Genomic DNA, 12873 nt, shown 5'->3' with positions numbered 1-12873 from the left:
TGCCCGGTCCATGTGGCATCATCATAGTTAGAGGAAATACTGAACGTTTCTTACGTCCGGAAGAGGATGTGGCAGCTCTAACAGCTGCGAACTAGACGGCCTCACCAACCAGAAAAAATGGCAGGTCGTCAAGACCACATACACGGTTAGACGAGTCCGGCGTTCCACCACATATACATGAGATTGGTTTGATGATCAAACCCTCAAAGACGATACCTGGGGCTTCCCGCGTGTAATCAAGGCCAGCCCTGCTCAACTTGACTTCTCTTGAATTTTGATAGTTCATTGATAATAACCAATTCTTCTTTTTTTGGCACGACAACTTTCACCTAGGTTCTTTCCTTTTACAGATGACAATCGTGCTACACCCGTCCAGGACATGGCACAACGGAGACACAGGCGCAGACGTGCAACAGGGACCCGCCCAAAGGTTTCTTTTTAGATTAAGACCCTGTGTAAACCTTTTTACTGTCTCTTGTTGCTCTCATCCTCCGGATACTCCACACAACCGAGAAGGATGCTGACGTTATTGGCATGTGGCCATGTCAGGATATTGCACGTACCTGCACACATGGGGTTTATTATTGAGGGCATTGTTTAGCCCGGTATATATTATAAAGACCGAACACCTTAGGGAGTGTTCGGTGTCGCGAGTTTGGCCCTATATGCATTAGCTCCGAATCATGTCTTTGGTCAAATGTTGGGTTTTCCCGGCTCCCACTTTTTGGTACCTTACGTTCCTTTATATCGGCTAAGGTAGAATTGGGAGAACTACTATGATTGTGCCCTGGTTCATCTAGATGAGCACCTCGATAGAGAAAGCCGAAAACTGACTGTCATGATATAGCGAGAGACTGGTCAGCCACTCGATGACTCGGCGGAATCTTCGGGATTCCTCCGCATTAATGAAGGGTTGTTTCCCGGTCAGGTACGCACGCGCCCTGTATATGGACGAGTGCAGAAGTACCAGGGGCTATATAGTAGCCCCACCGTCAAACTCCTATGGCTAAGTGAAAGTGTTAAAGCAATATAGTCTGATTGCCTCGTTCGCTGCACTATCACCTCCTTAACAGACCAAGACGTCGGATCAAGTGTGGATATGCCTTTCTGCGAACACCCCCGCATTATATGCATGGGGGCGGAAGCCAACGACTGCAAACTTTCAGGTTATACACATATATACATAAACGGCCGCACAGGAGGCATCACAGTACTTTCGGGCAAAAGTATAAATACAGCCTTGATAATTCAATAAACATTGTTTCTACAATGGGAGTACATGTTACTAGAACATAATATTCTTCGAGCACTACGCCTCTATTGAACGAGCGCCTTAAAGAACTTCTTCAAAGTAGTGCTCGGCAGCCACTCGGCCTACGGCCGAACCCTGTGTCGCAACAGTGGTGGCCTCCATCTCCGCCCAGTATGTCTTAACACGGGCAAAGGCCATCCGCGCACCCTCTATGCACGCCGATCTCTTTACAGCATCGATGCGTGGCACAACACCAAGGAATTGTTGCACTAAACTAAAGTAGCTATTCGGCCTTGGCCCTCCCAGCCACAGATGATCTACAACGGACCTCATGGCAAGTCCAGACAACCTATGGAGCTCGGCCCACTCGGCCATTCGCTCATTCAACAACAGCGGACGGATTGGAGCATGAAACTGTGACCAGAACAACTTCTCCACTTCGCGATCTTTTTGATCCTTGAAGTACTCGGCCGCATCAGCAGCACTTGCAGCCAAATCCACGTAGGCGTCCGCAGAACTCCATAGTCGGTCAAGAGGAGCATACTTCGGATCTCCGAATTTAGTCCGCAACAAGGGCTTCCCAGACACGATATCTGCAGCTTGATGCAGCTCCTCCTTCGTCGCTCTAATTTTGGAGCGGGCTTCCTTGGCAGCTACCAGGGCCTTCTCCAGGTCCGTCGCCCTCGCTCGGCTTTCTTCTTCAAGAAGCTGGTAACGGTCAGCGGCATCTTTTAATTCTACAACCATTTTGGCTATTCTTTCCTTGCTCTCGCAATGCGCGGCCTGTTCGGCCCTTAACTCTCCGACCGCCTTTAGAGCGGCCGCATTGCTACTGCTTGCTTGCTCCTTGGCTCGGGCCAGCTCCGCCCGAAGGGTCTCCACGGTGGCAGCTCCATCTGCAGTCACAACATATTAAAGATATTGGCATCATGCTCTTCTTATTATGTGACAATCACCAGAGAAATCACTCACACTGTGCCTCGTCAAGCCGCTGGTTGACAAGCACGATATCGGCATCGGCCGCATCAAGTTGCCGCTTTAGCTCGGTAAACCCATCAGTTCGGCTAGCCACCGTAGCCTCAGCCACCTGCACATAAAGACAGTCGGGTTATTACCCGGGAATATGATCCTCGGGTTGCCGCCGTTCTCAACGACAACCAGAGTCTCAGGGGCTACTATCTGCATAGGGCACACCTAACGTGTGCGGTACTATAAAAAACATGCACTATTTCACGTACCTCAAAGCCCTTCAGCAGACTCATAAAGGATTCGTGCAAACCGCTTTCAGCGGATGAAATCCTTTCAATTACCGTACCCATTAGCATATGATGCGCTTCCGAGACGGCCGCTTGCCCTAGAAGATCCGTCAGCACGTCCGACCGCACATTGTACGGTTCCGGACCCTTGCTGTCGCTCTCCTTAAAAGCCGGATACTGGGGATTTCGGGTAGCCAAAGGGTTATCCTCTGGCCTTGGCGGATCCGGAGATATCCTCCGCGACGACACTTCAGGGTCGCCCGCCTCCGGAGGCGGGGTGTCAGGGGGAGGCGTTTCGCGCTCCATCATCCCCGGAAGGAGATCCCCCGAAGATGAACTCTGTCGAGAAGGGCTACGATCAGGACTACAATTTACAAGCATCGATTATTGTCTTCAGAAGTAAGGTAGGAATTTTTCACTATTAAGTACTTTTCGATTACTTACAGCTCGGTAGAGGGCTGATCCCCACGCAGACATTGTGCGGCAAGAATACCCTCCGAGGCAGGACCCTTTGACGAAGATTTCTTCTCCCCTTTGGAAACCTTAGTTTCCAGATCTTCAGAGGTAGTCCTCTTCCTTCCCCGGGGAGAGAGAATGTCAGATTCTTCCCCTTTGTTATCCTCCCTTGCGGAGGCACTCACTCCCTCGGTTGGAATAAGTAGCAAGTGAGTCCCGCTTTCGCCCTCTTTATTCCCCCCTTCATCTTCCTTTGAGGGCACAAGATAAGCTGCTGGCTCGAGCATCTTTTCTAGCACCGGATTGTCCAAGCCCTCAGGAAGGGGGGCCGAACACCTGATCATCTTCGCCTTTGTTATCCAGTCCTGGCCAAAGAGCGACTCTTTAGAATGATGCCATGATAAATAAAAGGACGGCGGGTTCGGCCATGGGATTACTTACTTGGGTAGCAGGGTGGTTGCAGCTCAAACCCATATCCTCAGAGGTGTCCGGACACTTTATTTGGGGCCCGAAGAACGATTTGTACATCTCTTCGAGCGTCATGCCGAGGAAATGCTGAATAGCTCGCGGTCCTTCCGGGTTGAATTCCCACATATGGAGGGGCTGGCGTTCGCAAGGCTGGACTCGACGAACTAGCATAACTTGCATTACCATAACCAGACTGAAATCTCTCTCAAAGAGATCTCCGATACGGCTCTGCAGTATTGGCACATCCTTTGCTGGACCCTAGCTCAGCCCCCTACTAATCCATGACATTAGTTGCGGTGGGGGGCCCGAGCGAAAGGTGGGGGCGGCTACCCACTTGGCACTTCGGGGAGATGTGATGTAAAACCACTCCCGCTGCCACAATCTGGACACCTCTAGGAAGGAACCCTCTGGCCATGGAGCATCAATGATTTTGCTTATTAAAGCACCTCCGCACTCTGTGTTCCGTCCCTCGATCATCTTCGGCTTCACATCGAAGGTCTTGAGCCACAAGCCGAAGTGAGGGGTAATGCGGAGGAAGGCCTCACACATACGACAATAAATGACGAGATATGAAGAAGGGAGTCCGGGTCTAGATCATGGAAATCCAGCCCATAATAGAACATAAGACCCCTGGCAAAGGGATCCAGAGCGAGGCCTAGTCCTCGGAGGAAGTGGGAGATGAACACGACACTCTCGATGGGTTCAGGAGTAGGGACGACCTACCCTCGGGCAGTCAGCCTATGTGAAATTTCGGCGGTCAGATATCTGGCCTCTCTCAGCTTCTTGATATCCTCCTCTATTACAGAGGAGGGCATCCACCGACCTTGAAGGTTGGATCTGGACATAGCTGAAGGTCCGAAGCGCCTGACTTGAGCTTTGGGTGTTAGATCTCGAGGCGGGGGAAGGATTCGATTGAGCACGAGAGGGAGAAAGAAAAGGCCTTGTCCTCGTTATAAAGGGGGTGAATATCAAGCGTCCTCCTCGTGGCCGTTTGGGACTTTCCTAAGATCTGGGAATCATACCAACAGGCATGGTTGGGTTACCCATGTCTGTACTGATGAGAATCCCGTGATAAGGGGAACACGATCTCTGCTTTGACAAGACGTGTCAAGAAAACCGCCTCGCGATATGTGCGGTGCTGGTTGAGAAAACGGTTTGAATAATGACTAGGCTGTGGCGTGATGTCATGCTGTCAAAACGTGTCAGCAGATTAGATTTGTGGAAATATTATTCTCTCTACAGTGGTATGTGGAACTTATTTTTCAGGGCTAGGCACTATTCTTGTGTTCAAACTCTTCCATGGAGTATTCGGAGGAGGAACCTGCCTTGCAATGCCGAAGACAATACTGAGCGCAGGACTCATCGTCATTGAAGCCTGGTTCAGGGGCTACTGAGGGAGTCCTGGATTAGGGGGTCTCCGGACAGCCGGACTATATCCTCTGGCCGGACTGTTGGACTATGAAGATACAAGATTGAAGACTTCGTCTCGTGTCCGGATGGGACTCTACTTGGCGTGGAAGGCAAGCTAGGCAATATGGATATGTATATCTCCTCCCTTGTAACCAACCTTGTGTAACCCTAGCCCCCTCCGGTGTCTATATAAACCGGAGGGTTTAGTCCGTAGGACAACATACAATCATACCATAGGCTAGCTTTTAGGGTTTAGCCTCTACGATCCAGCGGTAGATCAACTCTTGTAATACTCATATCATCAAGAACAATCAAGCAGGACGTAGGGTATTACCTCCATCAAGAGGGCCCGAACCTGGGTAAACATCGTGTCCCCTGCCTCCTGTTACCATCCGCCTTAGACGCACAGTTGGGACCCCCTACCCGAGATCCGCCTGTTTTGACACCAACAGCGACCGAGGTGGGATGTGGTGCGTGCAGAAGGCTTGTCACGTCACCCCACCGGCCTTCCTTGCAGTCCGGCGAACAGATCCATGCAGTCCGCAGCCGCACGGGATGACCTCAGCAGCACCGGAGGCGAGCCACCCTCCCCACTCTCCTTTGCTTCTTCCTCCTCTCCCCACAAACTCCCTCCGGTGAGGTCCACCTCTGTGATGCAGCCCACCTCCCAGGTGCTTGGGTCTCCCAACAAGGGCCTTCATTGGCGTGGCGCTGCACCGGCGGATCTCAGGCGCCCCCTCTTCCCCCCCGACGACCTACCCCTCCTCTCCTTGCATTGCAGTCCAGGCAACACCAGACTTGCAGTGCGCCGGGCTCGTGATGCGGTTGGGCACGCATGCCCGTGCAGTTGACGCCCCCTTTTCAAGCATTTCCACTATACTGCACCTTCGTCTAGTTCCATTGCTTCTACTCCTAACTGCAGGTTTGCCTCCTCCCGTGACCAAGTGTTGGTTTTTTCCTCTGAACCGATTCCTCTCTGTTGCAGACCGTTTCGTTGCAGCTTGCAGCCCACATCAAGGGTGTGAGCAACTCTCATGGGAGAGTTCGGGGTCCGCAGTGCACTCCGGTGGGAGCAGTGGTGCACTCTGGTCATGGTGTAGTGCACCCCGTTTCAGTATGCCATATGAACACATGATAGGCGTTGGGCTTTCTATCAAACTAGTAAAAATAGCTTGCTTGTGGCCGGCTGGTGTGTGCTTGATGCAAACGTGTGTGTGTGTGTGTGGATATGCAGTGCAGTCAAAGCAATGTATGCAGGTTGGCCGCGAGGGTGTTGCAGTTCGGCAACCAGCCACACCATGTGTAGTTTCAGAAGGTGCATGCGTGTATGATTTTTTTGTAATTATTGAGAAAAGCAATCCTGTTCGTTCTGCCATACTCAGTGGTTCGCTTGTAAAAAAACTATTTGGCAAAAACAATGTTGAATATAATAGTTAATGACAAAGTTCGCTAAATATGGTTTGGTCGTTTACTTTGGGAAACTGAAAATTGCAGCCCACTTATCTCATCCCCGCGGTTCATTTCTTAGGTAAAACAATAAATAAATAGAAATATTTGTTGAGAAGTTCATTTCAACAAGAATTGACGGGTCATTTTCAAGAGAAACATAAATGGACGCAGCCCACTTCGAGGAGTCTTGTGGTTCATTGCGTTTAATAAGGAAGAAGCAGAGTGTTGTTCACTTGTTTCATGGTAGAAAGGAAACGATGCAGCTGACTATGTCTTTATCAGATAGATGTGGGCTTGAAGCTCACTTTGTTGTCCCATGCAGTTTGCTATAAAACTTCTACATGGTTCACTTGTCCCACTTGTAAACAGGAAAAAAATATCTCAAATAAGCTCGCTTCTATATTAGATGTAGTTCACTCGCTCAGTCCCTATGGTCCACTCGCCTGGTCAACGTGCATAAAAAATTAATAAGTACAAAAAATCACAACAAAAACTCATGAGGTTCACTTTTGATAGTGTTGCGGTTCACTTTCGGGAGTGTTGTGGTCCACACTCGTTCGGAAAAAGAGTTGAAAAAAAGACAACAAAAAAATTATGCGAGAAAATTTACGTCCCACAGAAAAAACATGCAGTCCTCTTGACCGTCTGATGCAGTGCGGTTTTCGGTCCGAAGCAGTGCGGTTTCTGTCTGATGTGGTCCACTCGTCGATTTTGGTGTCACGGAAAACAGAGTGTCCGCATTTAGGTAAATTGAAAATTGCTCTTAAACCGTAAAGAATTAGAGAGCGTGTTCTACATGAAAAAATTGCACCTCGTCGATATCTTTCCAACGGTGTATATTTTGAATAATTTGGATCAGCGGTTTGTAAAAATTTCGCGAAAAACGGCCGCTGCCTCTCTTCGTTAGCCGCACAATTTTCAAAATTAACTAAAAATCATAAGGAATCTCAAAAACTTTTCAATATATGAAAGTTGCGTATCATTCGTAGCTTTTCAAGGGCGTATCATATGCCGCATTACGACAAATGGTTCAAAAACTGGAGCGAAAACAGTATCGAAAAATTGATTTTTTTAAAAACAAAATTCCGCGATTTAGTAAATTTGAAACTGCTCTTAAACCGTAACGAATTAGAGAAAATAATATATATCAAAAAGATGCACCTCGACGATATCTTTCCAATGGTGTATCATTTGCTTCATTCCGATGAGCGGTTTAGAAAAAAACACGAAAAAACGCTCGCTGCCACTCGTCGTGGGTCGCACCATTTTCAAAACTGCTCTTAAATCATGAGGAATCTCGAAAAGTGTTCAACATGGCGAAGTAGCGCCTAATCCATAGCTTTTCAACGGTATATTACACGCATCGTTCCGACAAACATTTAAAAAACTGGAGCAAAAAAGGTACCGAAAAAACACACGTGCAGTTTTTTGCGACGGGAAGTTCACTCGCGTGAGTACTGCAACACACTTGGTTCAAACAATGACGTGCACTTACGTTGAGCGTGCAGTGCGGAAGTATTATCAGAGTAGTTATTCTGCTAATATTAGCATAATAAACAGACTGTATATATATAAGACAACGCTATTCTAATCCTAGGATTAGAAAATTAAAATAGTTATTTGAATCACAACGACTCCCTATATAGGAGTGATCGGATGTTACTGACCTCCCAACAAGCCCACCCCTAATCGGCACAAAAGAGAAAAATAGAAAAATCCCACCCCACCCGCTCCCTACGATCTCTTCCTGTAATCTCCCCCGATCCCACATGTGCCTTCCCTTCCTGGCCCGCGCCGTCGCCGGCCCTGACCTCCAATCGTGTCGCCGCCAGGCCCGACGCCCAACCGTGTCGTTGCAGAGGCCCGACCTCCCTACGCCGCCGCTCCCCGCTACTCCTAGCTCTCTGCGTCGCCTCCCTGACCCTACCTCCGGCGCCGCCGTCGCCGCCGCCCCAACCTCTGGCGCCGCTGCCGCCCCAACATCCGGTGCCATCTCTCCCCGCCCAACCTCCGGCGTCCCCTCGCCCGCCCCAAACTCCCTGCGCCACCACCCCTGGCCCAACCTCTGGCGCCGCCGCCGCCCCTAACTCCGGCGCCGTCTATCACACCCAATTTCCAGCGCCCCAACTTCCGGCGCAAGGGTGCCCAGTCCAGCCCTGCGGCGTCAGGAAGGTAGATTCCGTCAGCTGAAGAAGTTCAAACAGGGCGAGCGCAAAACAGTGTGCGAGCAGTCTGTGCGGGCATCTATCTCTCGTTGCTGTTCTTTTTTGTCATCCTGGTGCCATCGGTCCATCTGCATGAGGCCATCCTAAGGCAGCAGTTGTGTTCGAGGCTCGCTACCTCCTTAGCGTCGAGATCTCCATAGCAGGTCGTACTATGAAGAAGTAGCAGGCCAGACTGAAGAAAAATAGCAGGTTGAGAGATTTGCCCTCATCCAGAGGGGATGCAGGCCACCGCCAAATGGAGCAAGGTCGTCCTCAGCCTGTGCCTCCACGAGCCTCATCTCTCCCTTCCTCCAGCGCGTCGCCGACGAGGCCAACCGCCTACACTGTCTTCGGCTGCAATGATGTCGTCTCGACGAGGCCAACCGCCTACACTGACTTCAGTTGCAACGACGTCGTCTCTCTCCATCAACCTTCTCGTCTCCTCTGTACGACACTTTGATTGCCTACAAACAAAATTCTATATCTTCATGTCTGAAATTAAGGAGTTCATTATATCCATTACAAAAAAATGTTGAATTTTTAGAAGTTCTAGTACATATGTTAGAAGAGTTCATTGACAAAAGAAAATCATCAGTTCTTAACAATTAAAAGAAATGAGCTTTGCAATGTTTATGGTGCAGAAAATTTCATGACCGGTGTTCATTTGGGATGAACATTTGTACATACCCTGTTTTTACTTTACTCGTGAGGACTGAGGATGAATGTGTTCTATCTTTTGGACTCAGTACGTTTTAGTAGAAGTGAAAAAAATAAACTTCATTAATGCAAAGAATAATCTTTTTCTCTTCGGATAAAACTTATGTTTCTATTGGGAATATCTGGTGTGATCTTTGCTTGTAGTGACCATGAATAGACTAACAATGAATGCGTTGTTACAGCAGCCATCAAGGGAAACGGTGGTGTAGCTTGTTGCTTACAAAGGGATGAGTGGAAGGTGAAGAACCGAAGAAACTGCAGGTTCAAAAGTTGAAGGTCTGCTCAACATTTTTGTTACAGATGCCTCTTTAGTATTTACAGTTTCAGTCATCCACCGGCCTCCTCTATCACGCTCGTCACCTCGTCAGCGCTGGAGTGAAGGTCGGCTCCTCTCCACTCTGGAGTTCGGTTTTTACTGATGTTGTAGCTCCTAAATCCGTTGGACACCCCTGTGACACCCCGTGTGTGGCCGGTGGAGCTCAGCCGCCCCACTGGTTCCCCTTCCCATGCATCACGAATCAGCGCGGACATAACATGCTAGCAATTTTATGCTTTGGCTACTATTAATGTGTTTGTGCAATTAGCAAAATTCCTCTTTTATATTGCTTATTCACTAATCATTCATGCTTTGTGTCCTAAAAGAAATACAGTGTGCTCTGTTTGAAAAAACATGTGGTCAGCACAGGTTTGTTACTATATGGACCCGAAGGTTTAACAAACAAAACATTCAGATTTCTCTTTATTCGTACTCAGAGTATAAAGGTTGGAGTGAGGTAGCGCTTATTTCCTATATAGCTGCTCATTTTGGATGCAGTTTTAACAATCAGGCTAGGGCGGCGGTGAGCGTGGGTAGGCCGGCCAAACCTTCCTGGCGCTAGGTCAACCAGCAGCGTCGCCCACCACCGTACTGTCCTACGGCAACGGCCCAACCTGGGCAGGCGTGCTTTCTGTGACATGCTCCTACACATGGATGTCTTGGTGAGGTAAAAACTTCTGTTAACTTAACTTAGCTATCTCGACTGATTGAACTGCAGGGGTTGTGTGGAGTCTGATGTGGTGCTAGTTTTTGATTAATGCAATTTGGAAGAACTTGCGTCTCTAAAAATCAAACTCTGCATTTTGGTGTATTCTTCTTTAGAAGTTCAGGTCATCATAAGTTGCTTCGGTTGAGCTAGTTACTGTTGTGAAAAAGTTCAACTCGTCATATTTGAACATCGGAAAAAGAGCTGTTGTAGTCTCCTGCTATATGCTTGTTATATGCCTAAATAGTACAGGCTCAACCGAAGCAAGTAGTTATAGTCTCCTGCTATATGCTTAATAGTACATTTTTTATATATTCTTGTTCGGAAGTTCAGGTCATTCAAAGAGACCAAATAGTACAGGCTCAACCAAATAGTGACAAGTCTACTAGAGTCGCAAAAATATAACGACACAAAAATGCAACTCCGCACTCTCCTCAAAATGGTCATCATATTCTTAAGAAGATCGGGATTACACTATATGGTCGAGCTAGTACTACCAGACTGAAAAAATTGCGGAGTTGGATTTTAGAGCCTGGACATTTTCAGAAGTGGTCAATTGAACCTGAACCAAAAAGATTGACCTGAAATTCGTTTGAGCTAGTTACTGCCAGACTGAAAAAATTGTAATAGGTAAGCGGTATTGTACTATTTTCTATTGTGTGATGCTCGTACCCCATGGCCATGGAAGGTTCATATGTTGTGCTCTTTTTTTCTAGCTGATTCATATTCTATTTTGTAGCCTTAATGATATTCTATACACTGATGGCGAGAGTCCAACCATGGCTATATGCCAAATTCTACTATGTCTATACGTCGGCCATCGTGAAGTCCTACTATAGCTATATGCCAAGTTTAATTATGGTTGTATGTGTGTGCTTCCAGGCTACTGTTGAATGTGTCTTCCAGGCTACTGTTTTATGGGTTATAGTCTCCTGCTATATGCTTGCTTTTGCTATCAGCATGTTCATGCAAGTGCCTCTGAACAATCTGAAATTTAGACTTGTACCTAAAAGTCGGAGTCCTAAGCGCTTGCACTAGTGCTTCTAACTTGTCCATGAAGGCACTGCATAGTGTGCCACCTCCCGTTTGCCGCCGCAGCTGCCCTGTGTCCTCGTGACCTCTGCGGCCAGTCACCAACGCCCTATGAGTGCGCCCTGAGTGTGGCATGGGGAACATGCTAAACACCACTACTAGGGAAAAGCCTAGCAGCAGCGCGCGTTTTAGGCCTATTAGTAGCGCGGACAGGAGCGCTACTGGTACGGCGATACAGCTAAAGGTTAGCAGTAGCGTGCGTTAACCCACGCTGCTGCTATATCGACTTAGTAGTAGCGCTCTCTTTAATGAGCGCTACTGGTAATTACTAGTAGCGCTTCTCCCTTCCCGCGCTACTATTATTATTTTGTATTTTTTTTATTTCATGTTGTATTTATACACCTTTATACATGTTTTCATACAACAAGAATTTAGAGATTGTTTTTACATCATAATGAGTTATTACATCACGGGGTGAAAGAACCGTGGACTAGTTTCAAGTGGATGGACATCCACTTGAAACTAATTGCGGTTCTTTCACCCAATGATATAATAAATATCATCATCATCATCATATCATTAACAACTTATCATCATAATACATTCTTGTCATATAACACCTCCTCATGATCATCGTTTTCATCAATGAGACATCACATAGCAAATTGGTCACTAGTCATAATCACAACTACTCCTCATCATCAACTCTAACATATTGTACCACATAATAAACATATTGTACCTCATAGGGCCTACTATATTTTCTTAGGACCTACTATATTCTCTTAGCACCTACTATATTCTCTAAGGTAAAATAGCATAAAACAAGATAGCCCCTGACTCTCCATTATGGAGAATGGCGATTATCCTGCCTCCAATTCTTGCATTTCGCTTAATGTTGCTTCCAAGAACCTCCTTACGAATGTCCAAATATTTGTTCCATTCTTTGATTAGCATGTGTTCACCGGATTTAGAAATCCGATATGCACAGGTGAGATCCGTAGGATGACCTGGCCGTATGTTCAGAACTTCAAGGCGACCTTTCTGATACATCAGATGAGGCACACAATCCATCGGGATTTTCTGTTGAAAAACATAGTAATAACTTCGTAGTTAGCAATGGTGTACTAGTTTTAGAACTATGCAAAAGATGCACGGATGTCGTAATAGTAAAAAATCTTACCAGGGTATCTCCATAGAAGTTACCGTGGTTTAACACGCGCACTAGTGTCACGTATTCACCATAATTTGGAGGAGTTCGATAATAGGTATTGTAATTCTCAAGATATGTACAAAATGTGATCAGATGATTTTTCTTCTTATAAGTTAACTCGGAGCCATCGATGTAGTGGGTTTTTTCTACCATCTTTCGCACAGTGTTTGAAGAATCAAAATAAGCTGTCAATGGAAATAAGCTGTCAACTATTTTGAAATAAAAAAATATAAATTAGTTAATAACTATGTTTGAGAAACTCACATAGCGGTAGAATCGGAAGCGTATCAACAAGGACCCAAATGTCAATATTATCTTGCTCGATGTCAGGATCACCAAGATCCATGGTGACAATCATATCCTCATAAAAACCATACATCTTGCAAAGTACTTC

At 47.0% G+C, this 12873-nt stretch overlaps 1 long non-coding RNA gene across 1 annotated transcript; it reads left to right on the top strand.

Moving 5' to 3' along the window:
• Nucleotides 1–8007: 8007 nt before the first annotated feature.
• On the top strand, nucleotides 8008–11090 carry LOC123154139 (uncharacterized). The gene is made up of 2 exons (XR_006476694.1): nucleotides 8008–8941; nucleotides 9395–11090. It is a non-coding gene; the product is annotated as an uncharacterized lncRNA (long non-coding RNA).
• Nucleotides 11091–12873: the final 1783 nt, after the last annotated feature.

This window comes from Triticum aestivum, chromosome 7A (genome assembly GCF_018294505.1).
Source record: "Triticum aestivum cultivar Chinese Spring chromosome 7A, IWGSC CS RefSeq v2.1, whole genome shotgun sequence".
Taxonomy (NCBI): Eukaryota; Viridiplantae; Streptophyta; class Magnoliopsida; order Poales; family Poaceae; genus Triticum; species Triticum aestivum.
The sequence above is the reverse complement of the archived record's forward strand: the minus strand, read 5'-3'. Positions and strand labels throughout refer to the sequence as shown.